At 48.7% G+C, this 6,676-nt stretch overlaps 1 protein-coding gene across 2 annotated transcripts in view; it reads left to right on the top strand.

Annotated features, from left to right (window-relative positions):
- Positions 1-378: 378 nt before the first annotated feature.
- PTAFR (platelet-activating factor receptor) overlaps positions 379-6,676 on the top strand; it is a 65,325-nt gene continuing 59,027 nt past the window's right edge. The window contains exon 1 of one of the 2 annotated variants that reach the window (XM_011981722.1): positions 379-616. The gene's annotated coding sequence lies outside the window, so the exon portion shown is untranslated. The remainder of the gene's footprint in view (positions 617-6,676) is intronic. The other variant, XM_011981723.1, reaches the window with a different exon arrangement.

The raw sequence follows: 6,676 nt of genomic DNA, 5'->3' as shown, positions 1-6,676 counted from the left end.
CCTGAGGACAGGGCTGTGTCCCCATCTCCCCCAGGCTGGGGACTCCTGAGGACAGGGCTGTGTCCCCATCTCCCCCAGGCTGGCGGCTCCTGAGGGCAGGGCAGGGACTTTCTCTAGGTCAGGGCTCATCTCCCCCTCAGTCAAAGGACCCAGTTCCTCTCTCCTCTACCAGCCCAAGCCCAGCCCTTCCTCCCAGAGGGGCGCAGCATCAGAGGGGTCCAGCCCAGTACTGTGGGATGAGCTGGTGTTCCTGGCTGGATGTGGGTATTCCCAGTAACTTTGGTGTTGGGGCCGCACCCCAGGAGCTGGCTTCCTGGTCTCAGCTGCCCTGCCCACCCAGCAGAGTCCGGGGGCAGGCCTTTCCTAATCCTTCGTCCTGCTGCTGCTCATTGGAGGGTAGAGCAGAGTGAGTCACACACCTGCGTCTGGGCCCGTCCTCTGCCTCCTCTCCTCTCATTACCTGCTTCCTGAGCTCCCTGAGAAGTCATCCAGGAGCTCCCTGAGAAGTCATCCAGGAGCTCCCCGAGAAGCCATCCAGGAAACATGCTCTCAGGGCCCCCCCATCTGCTTCAGCCTCTTTGTCACCGCCTGGACCACCATCCCTGCTGTCTCTCAGGTAAGAGGCTGGTGATCTAAGGGAAGGACTCAGTTTCGGCCGCTTTGTCTAGCTGCCCTGAAGAATCCTCAAGACTGCTCAGATTCTGGAAGGGTCCGCAGAGCTAGATAATGTCTGGTTTCCCTCCTGTTGGCACCCCCTCGACACATGGCCCGTCTTTGTTGCCCACAGACACAGCACAAGCCTCCCACCCCTCAGGGTCATTTACACACATTCACCAACAGACGCGGCACCCCTCACTCACCACACAAAACACATCTGCGTCACCCGCAGAACCCCTTCACCACACACAACAGACCCTCATCATCCACAGATACAACCCATGACCCTCCCTATACACATACACAAACGGCACCAACGGACAATATTGCTTCACGTGATGCAGATCCTAACCCAGGAGAAAACATCCTTACAGACACACAACATGCACAACCACACGGACAGACGCACACCCCAACCCAGGAGGTTGAGGCAGGAGAATCACTTCAACCCAGGAGGCGGAGGTTTCAGTGAGCTGAGATCCCAGCACTGTACTCCAGCCTGGGCACAGAGGGAGACTCTGTCTCAAAAACAAAAACAAAAACAAAAATAAGAACAAAAAAACCCCCAGCTACCAGCATTTACTACATGCCTCCTGGGAGCCAAACACCATGCTCAAGGCTTTTACAAGCATTTTTTTTTTTTTTTTTTTTTTTTTTTTGAGACCGGAGTTTTGCTTTCATTGCCCAGGCCGGAGTGCAATGGTGCGATCTTGGCTCACTGCAACCTCCGCCTCCCAGGTTCAAGCGATTCTCCTGCCTCAGACTTCCAAGTAGCTGGGATTACAGGCACGTGCCACCATGCCCAGCTAATTTTGTATTTTTGCAGAGATGAGGTTTCTCCATGTTGGTTAGGCTGGTCTCGAACTCCTGACTTCAGGTGATCTGCCCGCCTCAGTATCCCAAAGTGCTAGGATTACAGGCGTGAGCCACCGTGCTTGGCCGTAAGTATTATCTTATGCAGTTGTGTAAAACCTTTATGAAGTAGGTATTATTATCTTCATTTTACAGCTATGGAAATAGGCTCAGAGAGGTTAAGAAACTTGCCTAATGCACCACAGCTAAGAGGCTGTAATGAGATTTAAACTTAGGTGAGTCTGGTCCCAGAGTCCACCTTTCTTTTTTTTAAATGTTTTACTATTTATTTACTGAGACACAATCTTACTCTGTCATCTAGGTTGGAGGGCAGCGGCGGCACGATCTCAGCTCACGGCAGCCTGGACATTCCAGGCTCAAATGATCCTCCGGCCTCAGTCCCTTCATGAGTAACTGTGACCACAGGCACGCACCACCATGACCAGCTAATTTTTATATTTTTTTGTAGAGACAGGGTTTCGTCATGTTGCCTCGGCTGGTTTTCAACTCCTGAACTCAAGCAATCTTCTTGCCTTGGCCTCTCAGAGTGCTGGGATTGCAGCAGGCATGAGCCGCCGCACCTGGCCTCGTGCTTCTTTTTTTTAATTAAAAAAAAAAAAAATGAGAGGTAACAAATTAGCAAGTTAAAAGTTCAATAGATATAAAAAAGTACATAGAGAAAATATACTCTCCTATCCTTGTTCTCCAACCACCCTGTCTCCCTCTTGGAGGAAGCCTGAGTTACTCTAGAAGACCTCTCTCTCTCTCTGTCTCTCTCTCTCTCTCTTTTTTTTCTTTTTTCTTTTTGTAGAGATGAGGTCTCACTATGTTGCCCAGGCTAGTCTCAAACTCCTGGGCTCAAGTGGTCCACCCGCCCTGGCCTCCCAAAATGCTTGGACTACGGGAGTACACCACTGCGCCCGGCTGGAGACCTTTCTTTTAACCACTGAGTTAGTTGGTTATGACAGTTACATTTCATACCAATGTCATAGCTTTCTAGTCTATAAAGAGTGCCCAGGCTCTGTGGGCTTTCCCAGGCCCTCCCCTGCCCAGGCAAAGCCAGTGGCCTAAATTAGGCTTCTTCCAACTTAAGTCCTCTGCTGCCCTAAACCTCTAGGGACCTCTCTTCCTTTGAATTTCCTGGTCTGGATTGTTCTCCCTGTCAGGCCTCCCCCGCGAGGCCTGGCTGCATCTCTGAGGCTTCCTCTCAGGATACAGTGCATGCCAAGGCGACCTTTCTTACAAGATAGGGAGCGGAGCAGTTCTTGCTTTGCTCCCGAGCTGAAGAGGGAGGGCCAGCAGGACTCAGCCCTGAGCAAGGGAGGGAAAGGATGAGGGAGAGGAAGAGGAAGAGGAGAGGAGAAGAGAGACGAGAATGATAGTGGCCAGGCGTTGTCCTTTGCTGGCCTAATCCCATTGTGAGGATGGCGGTGCTTCACAGATGAAGACTCTGAGGCTCAGGGAGGCCCAGGGACTTGTCCAAGGTGACACCGTTGTGAAGTGGCAGAGGTGAGATTTAAACTCCCAGAGTTTGAGGAAAGATGTGAGAGAGAGGGAGAGAGAGCCCAAGAGAGAAGCTGAGGTTGTGGTGAGGAGGAAGAGAAGATTCGGGGCCGTCCATCCCCAGGAGTCTCCCTGGGAACTTGCTGCCTAAGTAACTTTTGGGCTCTCAGAGACCTCTGGTTTTAGAGCAGTCCCCTTCCTCCCGTGACTCTTTCTCTATTCTGTTCTTTTGCACTATTGTCTGTCCTTGGTATTGTCTATACCACCCCTTCTTAACTACTACAACTTAATGGCAAACCTGATAGACGATGTGGCATATTCCTGGACTTTTCACTTTCTCATTCTCCACATTCTCTTTGCCAATCTCAGGCTTATGTATTTATCTTATAGAATACAAGATAAATATAATCTGTAGAATAATATTACAAAACAGTTGTGTATCCACTGCAGTGTTAAATATTACAGATATAATAATAGCCTCCTGGCCGGGCGCGGTGGCTCACGCCTGTAATCCCAGCACTTTGGGAGGCCAGGGCGGGTGGATCACGAGGTCAGGAGATCGAGACCATCCTGGCTAACAGGGTGAAACCCCGTCTCTACTAAAAATACAAAAAAAAAATTAGCCGGGCATGGTGACGGGCACCTGTAGTCCCAGCTACTCGGGAAGCTGAGGCAGGAGAATGGCACGAACCAGGGAGGTGGAGCTTGCAGTGAGCCGAGATCGCGCCACTGTACTCCAGCCTGGGAGACAGAGCGAGACTCCGTCTCAAAAAAAAAAGAAGCCTCCTGTGTATTCACACTCATTCCACCCCCTTTCTCAGAGGTAATCATATCCTGAATTTGTCTTTATATATGGATGCATGTGTATTGCATTCTCCAACATAATAATGTGTTAAGAAATGTTATCTGGCCAGGCACAGTGGCTCATGCCTATAATCCCAGCACTTTTAGGCCGAGGCGGGCAGATCACCTGAGGTTGGGAGTTTGAGACCAGCGTGACCAACATGGAGAAACCCCATCTCTACTAAAAATACAAAATTAGCCAGGTGTGGTGGTGCATGACCGTAACCCTAGCTACTTGGGAGGCTGAGGCAGGAGAATCGCTTGAACCCGGGAGGCGGAGGTTGCGGTGAGCCGAGATTATGCCACTGCACTCCAGCCTGGGCGATAGAGTGAAACTCCATCTCAGTGGTGTGCGCCTGTGGTCTTTGCTACTCAGGAGGCTGAGGTGGGAGGATGCCTTGAGCCCAGGAGGTGGAGGTTGTAGTGAACCGAGATCATGCCACTGCACTCCAGCCTGAAGTCCATGAGCTTGTCTCAAATACATGAACTTGTATCAAAAAGTATAATTTATCCTCTGCAATATACTTTTTTAGTATCGCATTATGTTTATTTATATTTATTTATTTATTTAAAATGGAATCTCACTCTGTTGTCCAGGTTGGATTGCAGGGGCACCGTCTTGGCTCACTGCAACCGCTACCTCCTGGGTTCAAGCGATTCTCCTGCCTCAGTCTCCTGAGTAGCTGGAACTACAGGAGTGTGCCACCATGCCTGGCTAATTTTTGTTTTAAAAAGTAGAGACGGGGTTTTACCATATAGAACAGGCTGGTCTCGAACTCCTGCCCTTGTGATCTGCCTGCCTCGGCCTCCCAAAGTACTGAGATTACAAGTGTGAGCCACCGTGCCCGGCCGCATTATGTTTATTATCCTTGTTATTATATGCAGCTCTTTTCATTTTAATATATGTACAGGATCACACTGAAGAACCATACAAATGTCTGTTTCCTTATTTCTGTGTTTAATATTTTTGGTAAATACCTATGAAAAATGTGCACATTTTCAACTTTATTATACAATTATTATTTTTTATTATTTTATTTTTCTTTTAATTGGCATGTCATCTGGCAAGCATTTATTATGAAAGTAACTTCCAAAACAGTAGTGGCAGTTGCACTGCCTTTTGGCAGGGTAGTAAGAGTTTCCATTGCTCTGTATGCTCTCCAGTATTTGGAATTGCCAGACTTGAATTTCTTCCATTCAGGTGGGTGGTGATTGTTTTAACTTAGGCTCCTGATTTCCTGAAATGTTGACTATATTTTTATATTTCTTGGTCATTTGGGCTTTTCCTTCTGTGAATTGCCTATTTCTTTCTTGACTCATTTTTCTATTGGGTTTTTCTTCAGTTGACTTATAAAATTTATATTATATAATGCCTGAAAATTCTTTGTTGCATGTGTTGCAAATATCTTCTCCTGTTTTGTGACTCTTCATCAGTTTTTGTGTTTTGGGTTTTTTTTAGATGGAGTTTAGCTCTTGTTGCCCAGGCTGGAGTGCAAAGGCGCGATCTCCCGGAGTCTTCCACCTCTAGGATTCAAGTGATTCTCCTGCCTCAGCCTGCTGAATAGCTGGGATTACAGGGGCCTGCCACCACACCCAGCTAATTTTTTGTATTTTAGTAGAGTTTCACCACGTTGGCTGTGCTGGTCTTTAACTCCTGACCTCAGATGATCCACATGCCTTGGCCTCCCAAAGTGCTGGCATACAGGCATGAGCCACCGTGCCCAGACTGTTTGTTTTTTGAGACAGAGTCCCCCTCTGTCACCCAGGCTGGTGTGCAGTGGCAAAATCTTGGCTCAGTGCAACCTCTGCCTCCTGGGCTCAAGTGATTCTCATGTCTCAGCCTCTTAGGTAGCTGGGATTACAGGCATGCTCCACCACACCAGGCTAGTTTTTGTATTTTTAGTAGAGACGGGGTCTCGATATGTTGTCCAAGTTGGTCTCGAACCCCTGAGTTCAAGCGACCTGCCCGCCTCATCCTCCCAAAGTGCTGGGATTACAGGTGTGAGCCTCATCCCTCCTGGCCATTTTTGTATTTTTAGTAGAGATGGAGTCTTGCTATGTTGCCCAGGCTGGTTTTGAACTCCTGGGCTCAATTGATCTGCCTGCCTCAGCCTCCCAAAGTGCTGGGATTACAGGTGTGAGCCACTGCACCTGGCTTTCATGTTTTACAGTGTCTTTTAATGTAAACAGTTTTCAAATTTCTATGGTCAAATTTATCCAGCTTTTCTTTATTATGTATAATTTCCATGTCTTAATTTAAGAAGTTTTCTTGGCTGAGCATGGTGCTTCACGCCTGTAATCCCAGCTCTTTGGGAGACCGAGGTGGACAGATCACTTGAGGCCAGGAGTTTGAGACCAGCTTGAGCAACATGGCAAAACCCCACCTTTACAAAAAATACATGGTGCCTCTAGTCCTAGCTACTCAGGAGGCTGAAGTGGGAGGATCACTTGAACCCAGAGACAGAGGTTGCAGTCAGCTGAGACTGCACCACTTCACTCCAGCCTGGCTGATGAGCAGGACTCTGTCTTAAAAAAAAAAATTGGGGGGGCCAGGCATGGTGGCTCACATCTGTAATCCCAGCACTTTGGGAGGCCGAGGCGGGCGGATCACAAGGTCAGGAGATTGAGACCATCCTGCTGAACACAGTGAAACCCCGTCTCTACTAAAAATAGAAAAAATTAGTCGGGTGTGGTGGCAAGCGCCTATAGTCCCAGCCACTCGGGAGGCTGAGGCAGGAGAATGACGTGAAGCCAGGAGGCGGAGCTTACAGTGAGCTGAGATGGCGCCACTGCACTCTAGCCTGGGTGACAGAACGAGACT

The sequence above is a fragment of the Mandrillus leucophaeus genome, unplaced genomic scaffold, assembly GCF_000951045.1.
Source record: "Mandrillus leucophaeus isolate KB7577 unplaced genomic scaffold, Mleu.le_1.0 Scaffold23, whole genome shotgun sequence".
Taxonomy (NCBI): domain Eukaryota; kingdom Metazoa; phylum Chordata; class Mammalia; order Primates; family Cercopithecidae; genus Mandrillus; species Mandrillus leucophaeus.
The sequence above is the reverse complement of the archived record's forward strand: the minus strand, read 5'-3'. Positions and strand labels throughout refer to the sequence as shown.